Source organism: Peromyscus californicus, unplaced genomic scaffold, assembly GCF_007827085.1.
Source record: "Peromyscus californicus insignis strain IS unplaced genomic scaffold, ASM782708v3 Scaffold_19__1_contigs__length_69161282, whole genome shotgun sequence".
NCBI lineage: Eukaryota > Metazoa > Chordata > Mammalia > Rodentia > Cricetidae > Peromyscus > Peromyscus californicus.
Genome location: NW_026294491.1, coordinates 50846103 through 50861223, shown reverse-complemented (window position 1 = coordinate 50861223; position 15121 = coordinate 50846103).

Genomic DNA, 15121 nt, shown 5'->3' with positions numbered 1-15121 from the left:
CATTAATCCAAATATAATGACAGTTATACTTAAGTATCCTAAATATTTTAAAGAAAGCATAAAACAATGGGGCACATGTCCACATAACAGTGATCGTGACTTAACAAGAAGATGTGAACATTAAGTAAAGGATAGCTGGTGTTTGCAGTAATGTCACACAAAGTAAGATTGAAGGCAAGGATTTAATACATATAAAGTATAGCCCCAATGATAAAATGTTCAATTACTGGGGATGTGGAAATTGAATTTATACACATTTAGTAAAGTAGCCTCAATATAAATATTAGAAAAAATTGCTAGACAGAACAAGGATGACATGTGGACATGCTAACATGGATGGGGAAAAGCTCACGGACCCTCAACCCTAGACAAAGACTATGGGCAACAAAGAAATGCTAAGAGATGAGTAAATAATCTTTCCCAGGGAATAGCCCCACAAATTGATTGTCCAATACCAAATTATCAGAACTTAAATATTATATACACAAGTGATTTTATACAGACTGAGCAGTTTGTATTTATATACTTAGGAAGATAGGTAGATAGGTAGATAGATAGATAGATAGATAGATAGATAGATAGATAGATAGATAGATAGATGACAGATAACAATTAAAGATATGGAGGTCATAATTTGAGAGAGAGCAAGGTAGGCCGGGGGTGTGTTTGGGAAATATTGGAGGGAGGAATGGGAAGTGAGAAAATGATGTAATTATATTTTAGTTTCAAAAAACAAACAAAAAAGTCATTTTTTTTATTTTAAAAAGAAGTGTACAGTTTGCTGGGGAGACATAAACAGGTATCCAATAAGCCCCAGACCATCAACAAGTGAGCAAATAAACAACACTCTCATCTAGCTTGGTGAGTGTATTTGTCACTTTCTGGAGCATGAGTTGGTCAGGCAAAGGCAGCCACTTCACAAACCTTCACCCCAGCACCAGCAGTGACTCACACTCGCTGCATCCCTGGGGCTCCCTACACAACCGGGAGGCAGCTCTTTTAGTGACACTCATTTTAGATAACCAAGGGAGAGGCTTGTGAATTTTGCACACTTCTGAGTTCCCAGAATTTCCTGAGTTTCATGAGTCTCATGAGTTTCCCTTTTCCACTCGGATGCAATGTTGCAATTTGGAGGAAATAGTTACAGTAAAACAAAGAGTGGATTCAATAGCACATCAAAAGGATCGTGTTCCACACTCCCTTGACTTACCTTTGTGAAACTAAACCTCCAACATAAGCAAGACAGACACACTATCACCAGGATCCCTGGAAGATCAGGACCAAAACAAGGATGCTCACTCTTGCCACTTCTATTTATATTATTGGAATTCATGGGTACACTGACCTAGCAGCCACACTTTAGGATACATGCTTGTTGTGGCAAGTGTGTTTCTTTAAATTCATTGGTTGGAAGCTATATACTCAATATGGAGGTATTGGACATTAGGGCTTTTAATAGCTGTTTCAACCATGAGAGTTCTGTCCTCATGCATGGCTTGTGCAGTATCAAGGCAGTGGCTTCATTGTCAAGAACAGTGTCTCTATTCCTTCATTTCCCTTCCCCTCCCTTCCCCTTCCCTTCTTTCTTTTCTCTCCTCTCTTCTCCTTTCCTTTCCTCTCCTCTCCTCCTCTCCTCTCTTCTCTTTCCCTTTTCTTCTCCCTCATTCTCTCATTATCCACTTCCATAACAGGCAGGTCTTTACTAGATGACTAGGGCTGTTGGTGCCTTGATTGGAACTTCTATGCCACCAAAACTATGAGAAACAAAGTTCTGCTCATTACAAAATTATCCAGTCAGTATTATTTTATTATAGCATCAAAAAATAGACTAAAATAATATCTGATGGAATGGAAATCAGTGTCTTGAAGAGCTATCCATACTACCTAATGTTCACTGCAGCATTGTTCACATTAATTAAGACAGAACCTCCTCCAGAGGTTGGATGAAGAAAACATTCATATAAGCACTATGGAATATTATTCATCTTTTAAAAGAAGATTCTGTCATTTGTGACAAAATGAGAGAAACTGGAAGACATTAGATCAAACAATTCTGCCCAGAAAAACAAATGCTCTCTGATATCCCTTAAAATATAAAATATAATAAAGTTGAAATAATATAAATGGAGAGTTGAGTAGCAGAGTCTATAGAAGGGGAAAATGGACAGAAGGGAGAAGTTGGTCAAAAGCATATTTTAATTAAACAAAAGGACTAAGTTTTAGTGACCTACTGCATAGAATTGTGACAAGGGTGATATATATTTCAAATTTGCTGAAATAGTAGATTTTAAATGTTCTTAGTACAGAACATATGAGTGGGTATGCTAATTAGCATTACATAATGATGTTACAAGTTTTATGCTGTGGATTTCTGTATGCTGTGAATGTGTTGCTCTGATTGATTGATAAATAAAATGCTGTAACTGGGCAGGAAGTATAGGCGGGATAAGCAGAGAGGAGAATTCTGGGAAGTAGGAGGCTAAGTCAGGAGATGCTGCCAGCTGCCGCCGCCATGAGAAGCAAGATGTAAGGTACCGGTAAGCCACAAGCCACATGGCAACTTATAGATTAATAGAAATGGGTTAATTTAAGATGTAAGAACTAGATAGCAAGAAGCCTGCCACAGCCATACAGTTTATAAGTAATGTAAGTCTCTGTATGCTTACTTGGGTCTGAGTGGCTGCAGGCACTGGTGGGACTGGAGAAACCTCCAGCTATAGTTTTACACACACACACACACACCCACACACACACACACACACACACACACACACACCCCTTGATTTTCCTTAACCATATTGTGATGGTAGGCCTTAATGTCAACTTCATACAACCTAGGATCACCAGGGAAAAGAACCTCAAGGAGGAATTATCTGCACTGAATTGGGCTTTGGAAGATTGTCTTAATTCAGCTAATTGATGTGACAAGATCCACCCCACTGTATGGGTCTTTCCCAAGGCAGTTGTCTTAAACTGTAAAAACAGAGAAACGTAGCTTAGTAGAGGCAAGCAGTGTGCATAGACAAATTCATTTCTCTCTCCCCTTGACTGTGAATGAGATGTGACTAGCTGTTTGAGAACTGTAACTCAGAACTGTAAGCTGAAATAAATAATCAAATAAGCTTCCTTTTCCCCCCTATATTGCTTTTTGGCAAAGTATTTTATCACAGTAACAGAAATGCAGCTAGAACACATATACAATTATTTGTTAATTTAAAAAAATTTTTAAAAATAATTTTGAAAAAGAAAAAAGTAAAAAACAAAACTGTCACTGGAAAATTCAATGCATCTCTTTCAATGGCTGAACACACAAAGACAAACTTAGTAAAGATAAGACTTTAACACATACACACACAAAAATGATTTTTCTTAGCGCAGGTATTTGTGTTTTTCTAAAACATGCCTCACAACACTGTCATTCCAATGCAAAATGTCCCTGTAAGTTCCTGTGCTTGAACACATGGTCCTCAGGTAGTGGTGGTGCCTTGGAAGATTCTGGAACTCTTTAAAGTTGGAGTCTCACTGGAGGAAGTCAGTCATTGGTAGCCAGTCTTGGGGTTTCATAGACTGGCCTGATTCCTGTCCACACTCTGCTTTGTAAGGATGGATGCAATGTGACCAGCCACCTAAGCTCCCCAGGACAGGACTTCTGCACTGTGATGAATTGTGTTGTCTTTAAACAGTGAGCGGAAAACAAACCTACTCTTTGTCTTAGTTAGATTTCTATTGCTGTGGAGAGACACCATAACCATAGCAACTCTTATAAAGGAAAACATTTAATTGGAGCTGGCTTACAGTTTCAGAGGTTTAGTCCATTATCGTCATGTGGGGGAAGCATGGTGGCGTGCAGGCAGACATGGTGCTGGAGAAGAAACTGAGAGTCCTACATCTGGATCTGCAGGAAGCAGAAGGAGAGATCGTGTGCCACACTGGGTGTACCTTGAGCATCTAAGACCTCAAAGCTTGCCTCCATAGTGACATACCTACTCCAACAAGGCCACACTCCCAACAGTGCCACTCCCTGTGAACCAAGCATTCAAACACATGAGTCTAAAGGGGCCATTCCTATTCAAACCACCACACCTTTCTTAAGTTGCTTTAGTTGTCACAAAACAATGAGAGAAGTAACCACTGTAGGATATTTATTTAAATACACTGCATGCGAGAAACAAAAAGGTTTCCACAAAACAGTCAAAGAATGAACATCATATAGAGTATGCAGGTGCTTACTACTTTTATTTGGTAAAAAGCTTGGTGTCCTGATTAGTGCAGTAAGATTAACAAAAAGTTAAAATCCTATAAATTTGAATGGAAACAATCTCCCACATAGTTTTATATACATAGAAAATTCAAAAGAATCCACAAACTATTATAATTATTAAGTGAATTTAGCAGAAGGCTAAATACAAAATCATCCTTATCTCTAGATACCAGAGTCATTTAGAAAATGAAATTAAACAAACAAGATAATGTGAACATAGAATATTAAATAATTAAAAAGGAAGAGATAAAATAGAATCTTCTAATTAGACGTTGAGTAAAATATGATCTGATAGCAAAAGCAATATGGGCAGGGAAAATTAAGAAACAAAACTGTGTCTTTAGCAGAATTAATATATCACCAGCAAAACAAAAATAATAGAACAGTTGAATTCTGCTAAGACAATGCAATTTTCTTCATTTTCTAAATTATATGTGTCCTTGTTATTTATTTATTTTACATAAAAAATCATAGCTATTCTTCAAATTCCTTTTTCTTTGGTTCAAGCCTTCAACTCTCAATTTAAAATCTAAAGTTTTGTTTTATATTAAATATAGATAAATGTTTGTCCTATACTACAGAATACTTGTTTTTTTGCTACACAAAATACATTGTAACAAATAAATATCTGCTTCATAAATAATTTAATACTTACCACATAAATGAATGAATCTGTAACTTAATTGAGATTAACATCTCCCTCCATAAGTAAAGCTGGTCCTATAGTAGATTTATTTTAAACCCTTACAATCACAACAGGAATATATACCTTAATTTGTGGGCTCTTTAACTATTATACTTTATTTTTGAAAATTGTTTGTGAAATAGGTAAGCCCAAACTTGTGAAATTTGGTGAGTCAAATTTGCTGATTATAGGTCAAGATAAGAAGCCTTTCACCAGAATATGAGAGGAGTGTGTTTGACAACAATTACTAGACACAGTACAGACTCGTAATACTCAAAGGAATGGCTCCTTTTGGGGACACATTGATTATGGTATTAGCTGTGGTCATGGGCCTCATGTGGGTAAAGACAGTGAGGACTCCAAGCTTTTATATTCCTGAGTTCTGGTCATTTCGTGGATGTTCTCACCCATCCAGTAATTATCCCTTCGATTCACTCATTTCATCCTAAAATTTTCCTCTCCATCTCTGACCATTACATCTTCCCATGGATGCTGTCATTCCTTCAATGCTGCTGTCCTGACATCGGCATTTTCAGGAGGCTTACACCACTCTAAATTCTGTTCCACCCATAAAGATACGTGTGCATGGCAGTCATGGGTCATACACTTACATGAACCAAGTGAGTAACAAATGGAAATCAGGAAGGAGTTGCCAAAGCAGGAATGATGCACAGAGCCGAGATGATTATGTTCCTTATTTAAGGGTTGAAATAGAACACTCTACAAATTAGAGGTATATCCTGTTGTGTAAATCGAGTTACATGTTTTCATATCCTCCTGGTTTCTCTCCTTACCCTCTGTGTAGGCTGTAAAGAGGAATAAAAATTGTTATTATTAAATCCTGCATGTGTTGGCATCATTCATTAATAAAGCATGGCATAAAATTGCATGCATTTTGCTTCTTATTTTGTAACTTATTTCTTACAAGTTCAGGGAAGTCACTCAGGCACTTTTAAAGGCTTTTCTCTGCTTACACCATACTGTTGTATTTTTTTTCCTGATACAGGATATGAAAGTTTCCCTTGTGGAAAACAAGCATGATGTTCTGCAACTCACAGGCCATGACAGAGTGTTCTAGAAAATGTGTCATTTCCTTTTTAATCAGTTTGCTCCATCTTACAGATATCACACAAATGTAATCTTGGTCAAAGAACATGCACGGAGAAAGAACAGAGGTTTGTACATGGCTCATGTTCAAATGTGCATATTTATTAAAAACCAAATAAAGGTCCAGAACTCATAATTTCATAATCATTTGAAATTTTAATTTTTGCTATATAGTTTCCCATGATATGGATGAGAAGCTCCAAAGGTCAAACACAATTAATCCTAACAGGAAACGACTACAAAATCAATGACGATCTTTAACCCATCTCAGTACAAGAAAGAAAACATTTTAAAACAAAAAAATTGCATGTGTTGATTATGGAGCATGTATTGATTATGGAATTCAAAATACAAACAATATCAAACACTTCAGAGAAAATCACCAGGCCACATAACTTGTTATTGATACACAACATTTTGACAATTTGACATAGTAGACAACTGCAATAGCATTTACAGTCCCAGAAATTTATATTAGCAAGAGATGCTGGTGCTTATATTACTCGGGGTAGTGGTGACCCAATATTCACTAAACTTTGACATCTCTCTGTTCTAACTGGCATGTTGATATCAACAATCTCAAATTTTATTTGCTCTTTCCTTTTCTTTTCTCAGTTCCAATCTGAAGGTGCAGATTTATAGCTAATTTACCCACTTCTGATCTAGATTTTTACAAAGTGCCAGTCTTAGGTTCTCAGATAATCATCACTATATATTACTGTGACTATTTTTACCCTTCTGGACACCTGAATTCTGGAACTCAATAACTACACACATAATTAAACTCGAAGTGTTCTTTTTTAACCTCACAAACCACACCCTTAACTTGACACTTCTCCTAATATCTGAGCAAGTAGTTTTGGAGCAAATCTTAGCAATGTTTAGTTAACAAGCCCCTCAAGTGATCCTTGTGTCAAACAAATTCAAAACAATCAAAGTGCTCAGAATGGTTGATTTAAAAAAAAAATGTTAATTTTAAATAAGTTTCATTTTTATTTTTAAATGAAAATTCCCCTGCATTTCCTTTTTGGCCATGACTTCAAATAAAAGTTATTTTTTCAGACCTCTAACTCTATCCACATAACTTGCAAAGAGAAAACTCTCGCTATATATGAAGATTACAGTTCTGTTCACAATAGCCCAACAGGTGATGGAACATTGCATTTATTCTTGGGCTGAAACTTGAAGGAAAAAAAAAAAGCCACCATTTTTTTTATCTTTGTGGGCTATTTTCAGGAGTATCACTTTTTAATAATAGAGGGACTATTATCCATCACAAAGATGCTTAATACCATTTGCAATGAGTCAGTCTCAGCCCTGGAACTTGAAATTGATCCTCCCTCCTGCCAGCTTGTCTGATTCTGGAAACACTGATCAATATCAAACAATTTGTCATTCCAGATGCAGTAGCTCAATTCTATTGTAGGATTTAAATTCTAAGGGGTGTTTCTATTCATCATTTTATGTATGAAAAATAGAAGAGAAACATAACTTTGACCAACTACTTCTGGCTTTTAGGTGTTGAAATGTTGACAGGCTTCTTAATCTTCTCATGTTAGGGATGCTTGTGTTTTCTTTCAGAATCAGAAGTGTATCCAAGTAAAAATGAGAAAGGCTGGAGGGATGGCTGAGTAGGTAGGAGCACACACTACTCTTCCAGAGGACCCAAGTTTGGTTCCCAGCACCCATATCAAGCAGCTCACTACTGCCTGGAACTCCAGCTCCAGAGGATTCAACAACCTCTTCTGGGCCCCTGTGTGCACCTGCACTTACATGCACGTATCCTGCCCCTCTGCATATGCAGAACTAAAGATAAAATAAATATTAAATTTGTTTTCAGTTTCAAGGGTAATGTTGTCCAAATATTCAGATGTCACACATGCTTAGTATGTTCTCATCTGTCATTGCTGATTGCTTATTATCTCGCCTCATTGGTTCTCCACATCTTTCTCACAAATTCTCCTTTTCAGGCTTTCAGAAACATGTCTATAAAGAAAGCATCTTTTTCACATTGAGCAGCTAATATTATTTTTGACTGTTTTTTACACCAGCACTCACAAAACACACCATGATACATGTAGAAGTCAGGAGACAGCTTGTGGGAATTGGTTCTCTCCTTCCTCCATGTCTGTCCTGAGAATTAACTGAACTCAGTTCAATAGGTTTAATGAGAGGTTCCTTTTTACCCATTCACTTACTTCCTGATGTCAGCTTTTAGTGATGCAATTGTTGAATGTTTTTTAATCATGTTACAATAGCATTACCATTGCACACTTGACATACATATCAAGAATTCAAATTCTCAAAATCTTCCGACACTGTTCACACAAAGACTACAAAACATGAGCAACGTGAATTTGCTCTGTCCTGTGATGTGTGTGGTTGTGTTTTGCCACCATTTCATTCAAATGAGCATATGAATGAAACTGATCATGCTTTCCAAAGGATAAATTAGCCTAAAGATAATGATTGAATAGTAACCATCCTTTGCTCTTCAAAACCATATTTTGCTCAATAACTAGGGTCATCTGAATTTAGGAATAATCCCAGCCTATTTTTTACTCGATTCTTTTGCTGTGTATTCATAGTATAATGTTCAGCTCCTCGGCATACACTGAAGAAGACCCTTCATATCATGATAGTACCTTTTCGTGTCCTATCAGTTACTATAGATATAAAATAGCATGGCAAGAGGTAATTGATTATGGTCAATCTTCCACCCCAAGAGTCCTTCCTGTTCCTCCATACTCCATGCTTTTATTTGCTCTACTGACTGAAAACCTTCCTCAGCCTGTCTGCACTCAGTTCCATTCTGAGAAAGTTTTCATGCTTCTCTTTCTAGATTGAGTTGTTTGACTTATCTTTGTGTTCCTTGAACACCATGTCCATTTTCTATCCACAAATTATTGTTATTTTAGTCTCATTTTCTTTTGGTACATCTTTTTGCCCACTGTGACTGAACTACTTGAGAAGAAGGACTCGGTTTTATCTGCATTTCAGTCTCTGGGCTGCTGGCCAATTGGCATTCATAAATGTTTATTGAAAATATGAATGAATGAATGAATGAATGAATGAATGAATGAATGAGAAAAGATCAGTTGATTTGGAGCCACAAGAAGATGCTTAACTATAAATAGGTTTTCATATTGTCAAATACATGAGCTTGTTATTTAAAATATATGGAAGACTGTAGACTAGTGGCTGTGGAGCCCCCATGGGACTGGACTAGGCCCTCTGGATATGAAAGGCAGTTGTTTGACTCGAACTGTTTGGGGAGCACCCAGGCAGGGGAATCGGGATCCATCCCTGGTGTATGGGCAGGCTTTTGGGAATCCGGTGCCTGAGGTGTGACACCTTGCACAGCTTTGGTGCAGTGGGAAGGGGCTTGGACCTGCCTAGGCTCAGTGTGCCAGGCTCTGCTGACTCTCCATGGGAGACCTCAATTTGGGGAATGTGGAGATGTGGGGTGGCTTGGGAGGGAGGGCTGGAGGTGGGAGGAGGGAGGATCTGTGGGTGGTAGGTAGAGTGAGTAGGAAATTTCTTAATAAAGAAAAATGAAAAATAAAATAAAATATGTGGAAGACAAGATGCCTTACAATTTATAAGGCTTTTTAATTTTTTATTTTTGTGTTATATGTGTGAGTATTGTACCTGAATGTATTTCCTGGTGCCCATGGAGGGCAGAAGGGAGTGAGGGATAGCATGGAACAGAAATTACAGGTGGTTATAAGCTACCATGTAGATACTGGGAACTGTACTTGGGTTTCCTTCAAGAGCAAAGTGCTCTTAACTGATGAGCCATCTCTCCAGCCACTAGAAGCCTTAAAAAGAATAATATCTTTTTAAAAAGTAATACAATTTTATCACTTTCCCCTTCCCTTTCCTTCCTCCAAACCTCCCCATATACGCCTCCTTGCTCTTTTTCAAATCCATGACCTCTTTTTTCATTAATTGTTGATAGATTAATCTTATGCTCCTTGTATATATGTTTTCAGGGCTGACCATTTGGAACTGCATAAGCAGTTTGGTGTGCTCTTCTCGAGAAAGACTTGTTTTTTCATCTACCAGTGTTCTTTGGTTGCCTATAGTTCTTTGAATAGGGCTGAGGCCTCCTGGGCTCCATCCTGTCCACCTCCACATTAGTGTGTTTGTGGCTGTTGTCCTTGTTCAGCTCATATGTAAGCAGTTGCATTGCTGAGAATTTGTGGGTGTAACTTCTGACATTTCTAGGATACACAGTCTCACGGCAAACTCCCTGTTCTCTTGCTCTGACAATCTTTCTGTCCCCTCTTCCAAAATGATTCCTGATCTACAAGGCTGTTTAAAACAAGCATACTTTATTAATGAGTCTTTTAGTTTTCTATGTTTTGCTTTTAAAGTTTACTTATGAAATAATCCACATACTTTTGTTGCTGGAGTTATCTCCAGTCCTGCCCAGCCTGCAACCACTCAGATCCAAATAAACACACAGACGCTTATATTATTTAAACTGTTTGGCCTAATGGCTCAGGCTTCTTGCTATCTAGTTCTTATATCTTAAATTAATCCATTTCTATTAATCTATTAGTTGCCACATGGCTCGTGGCTTACTATTACTTTACACCTTGCTTCTCATGGCTGTGGCTAGCAGCGTCTCCTGACTCAGCCCTCCTGTTCCCAGAACTCTCCTCTCTCTTTGTCCTGCCTATATTTCCTGCCTGGCTACTGGCCAATCAGCACTTTATTTATTAACCAATCAGAGCAACACATTCACAGCATATGGATATCCACAGCACTTCCCTTTTCTTTTCTTTTTTTTTTTTCAAAAGTTTAAGTGTAAGAGCTAGTCAGTGGTAGGCCTGAGCTAACAGCCAAGCAGTTTAATTAATATAAGCTTCTGAGTGATTATTTTATAAGTGGTTGTGGGGTCTGTGGGGCTGGGCAGGACTGGAGAAAACTTCAGCTACATACTTTTCTCCTAGTGATATCTTAAAAGGACAGTGGAGACCATGTGGTATGAAGAATTAAGGTTTCTGTCTGATATCCCAGCTTTCTCATGTTCTAGCTCTGAATTTGTTGAGGCCCATCCTCAGAGTCTTGATTTCTTATGTATAAAATTATTATCATAATGCAAATATCTTGTGAGATTTCAGTGAAGATCGAATGAGACAGATAGGTGAAAATATCATATACTTTTCTTTCTTACCTAAATAACTCTTTTCTATTTGTTCCCATTTCAGCATAGATTTGCTTTTAAAGAAGTCCAATTTGAAAGCAACTAAACACTTGTTAAAAGCATATTGTGGGAGCTGGGGGGATATCTGAGTCAGTAGAGTGTTCACCTTGTAGCATGAGGACTTGAGTTTGGAGATCTGGTGCCTACATAAAAGCTGGGTGTGATAGTGTGGCATAGGCAGGCCGATCTCGGTAACTTTCAGTCTAATCTGGCTTACATAGCAAAATGCAGAGCTTACACAGTGAGACCCCCATCTCAAAAATAAGTTGATAGATAGATAGATAGATAGATAGATAGATAGATAGATAGATAGATAGATGTATTACTTGTGCTCCTCAGTTGACATGAGTCTGCAACCAGCAACTCTGTAGAATCCTCCCCTCCCAATCATCTTCTTGTGCATTGCTTGCTCCTGCATCTGCCCCAAAGCTGGCACCAAAAGCTCACCCTCTCACTCAGTCAGTACAAACCTTCCCTCTACTCTGCATTTGTTCCATCTGTCTTCTCAGAGGCAGAATAAAGACCACCTATCAGTATGCATACATTTGTAGTTTCTGTTCCATTCTTATGTGCGATGCCTATAGCTCTAGAGAAGATGCACACTGATGACCACAGGCATATTTCAGTCTCTCGAGACTGTACATCCACCTGATAACCCCAATAGCATCAAACGCACACATTTTAGCTCTTAGCAGAGAAGACAAACAGTAACACTTTTCTTTCTAATTCACCATTCAGTATATTTGTGGTAGAATTTCACTAACCATAGAAATTTCATTTTCTGTTTTCAAGAACTTCAAAATACAGTAAATGATGCACGAAAATAATGTTCAGGTTACTGACTGGTAAGTAAAATTAATGAAACTAGCTAATCCTTTCTGTGTGTGTGCCCACCACCACCCAAGGATCTGGAGATGTAGTCACGAACTATGTAAATATTAACAATACGAACTTAATTCAGGAAACAGGTTGAATAGGGGAAATGTCTAGAACACCAGGCGGACATATGCAAGGAGATTGTCATAAGCTTTTATTTGAAGAATGGCAGTATTTTGTCAGAACTGAAGCAAGGAAGTTGGCATGTGTGGAATTGAGAGTCTAGACAGAGTTAGCACACTATAAAAGTTAAGAAAGTTTTTTTTTTTTAATTTTAGAAGTCTATGCTGAGGAAAGGAAGACTAGTAGATGGAAGGGATATTACATATGAGCAACTCATTAAAGCCAACAAAATGCTGATGCTTTTCCTAAGAGCAGTGGTAAGCTATCAAAGTAATTCTGATTGGGGACAAAACACAAACAGGCTTGAATGCTAGGGACTAGTTTAGAGCTAACTTCATTGGTTCAGGGAGAGGAATCGGTAGTGTGAAGTAAGGTGATGGTTGTCAGCGTGGGAGAATGTCCTTCCCTGTACATAGAAAAGTTCAAGAGATTAACTGATAACGCCTAAACATGATTTGAGGAAGAATATAAAAGAAAAGTTACAGTTTCTGGCTGGAATATATGGAACTAGTATTCAAGGTAGGGATATGGAGGGAGAAGCAGATCAGGAGAGGAAGATGCTGAAGTAGATATTATGCATCAGAGAGAATTACTGGCACTGGTGTACTTGACTCACAAACAAGGCTAGATGCTATTCTAGCTTTGTTTCTGTTGCTGTGGTTAAAGCCATGACCCCACCGGGCGGTGGTGGTGCACGCCTTTAATCCCAGCACTCGGGAGGCAGAAGCAGGCAGATCTTTGTGAGTTCGAGGCCAGCCTGGGTTACAGAGTGAGTTCCAGGAAAGGCACAAAACTACACAGAGAAACCCTGTCTCGAAAAACCAAAAACAACAACAAAAAAAAAAAAAAAAAAAAACCCATAACCCAAAGCTACTTAGGGAAGGAAGGTTTTATTGGCCTACAACTTCAGATTAAGGTCCATTGTTTCAGAGAAGTCAAGACAGGAACTGAAGCCGCTTGTCACATCACATCCATGATGCCTACTTGATGCTTATGCTTAGCTAGTTTTCTCACTTTTACATAATTCAGGACCCAGCCTATGAAATAGAGCCTCATACACTCAAGGTGGGCCTTCCCACACCAATAGACAATCTCATGCAGATATGCTCACAAATCCACCCCATCTAGAGCCTTCCCCAGGTAGGCTTTCTTCTCGGGTAGAATGTTGACAAAACTAACTAGTATCAATGCTGTTTATGGAGTATTCAAGAAAGTCAAGAGTCTAGTCACTGAAGTGGTCCACTGGGTTAAACCATCCATAGTGCACCTAGGTTCTTAACGTTGCTTGAGAGGAAATCAGTGTGAAATGGAAGTGGAGAGATGACAAAAGAGAACCCCAGCAATACTAACCTGTGCAATAGACAAGCCCTGACTATCATATGGCTTGATACTGGACTCTCATTTCCCCGTCACAGCAGAGTGAGGTCAAGCTGTGACATAGGAACAAAGGCTCTGCTAACTAGGTAGTTCCACCATCCTCAGTAAATGTCTTCAAAGTCATCAGGGCAAAGGAGGGTAAAACTATGTGAAAGCCCTTATTGATGTAAACAAGCGTGCAGGCCTACCTGTCATATTTAAATTGTTTAGAACCAAAATGACCCTTTTAACATCTAGGAGCTGGGGAGAATTTTACTAGTTACCTTGGGAAGAAGAAAAGCCAGGAAGTTGGTGAGAATCAATACACACCTGTAGAGCAAACAACTAATTTGGTGATATGGACGCAGAGCAGGAGCAGAGAGAAAACTTCTAGGATATTTGAGAAGAAAGTGATACCCAACTTGAGCATTAAAGAACAAGCAGTTCAGTAGGCAATCAGGAAGGTGTTCTGGGCCTCAAGAACAGAGAGAGTGATGCCCTCAGTCGGTCGTTCCTAGACCAGGGATCCAGGGATCAGAGGGAGATGCAGATGCAGGGCAGGGCGAGGGCAGAAATGAGAAAGTTCCAAATGTGAGGACACCAATTTCTTAAAATACTTCATCCTATGCATGTTTCCAGACAAGTCAGAAATCAAGATCACTGGGATACACATGAGGTGAGTTTTAAGGTAATTCATTTGCTCACTTATTTTTCATTCAGGCTGCATATTACATTATGCTACATGTAATGAACACACCACACTCACACATAAAATACATAGAAACACTGCCTATAGACTCCAATACAGTTTATTTGCTTGCTTATTTTATTTTTAAAAATCTTTATTATTTCCCTAGTTTTTTTCCTTAATCCTCTATGAGAACATTGATTAATACTTTGGAATATTTGGAAACTTTGCTGTCATTTTCTTATTAGAATTCTATAAAAAAATATCACCTTGCCAACATGAATTTATATTAAAACATTTTTAATGGTTTCTCTCAACAAATACAGGCTATTTGGTCTTTGTCTTTTAATGAGCAACTTTGAAAGGATGCATCAGAACAATGTTTCTCATTTCATTCAGAAGAGGCAATAACAAAATGTGACCTGAAGCACTATTAAGGTAATTGGAAGTGTAATTATTACAGAGAATTTTGAATTTAAATTGTCAGTTCACTGAACATGTTACTCAAATACCTGCCAATCTCTCTCCAAAGGTGTCAAAGGCAGTGATAAAAATAATTCCTGATGAATTGATTGAGAAGCTGCAGATTCTGAAGTCGCCAGGTATTCAGTATATAGTATAATTTTATTTTTGAATTGTATGTTTCAACTCTTTCTAAAGACTGAATTGATTGTAATTTTATCTAGCTATTTATTGGTAAAATCATAGCCATCATATTGTATTTTCATTTTTGTGGCTTGGAGGTTATCAAAGCTAGGACGTTAAGATGCTCCCTAAATGGAAAGTAAAACCAATTTTGATTCTAGAAGA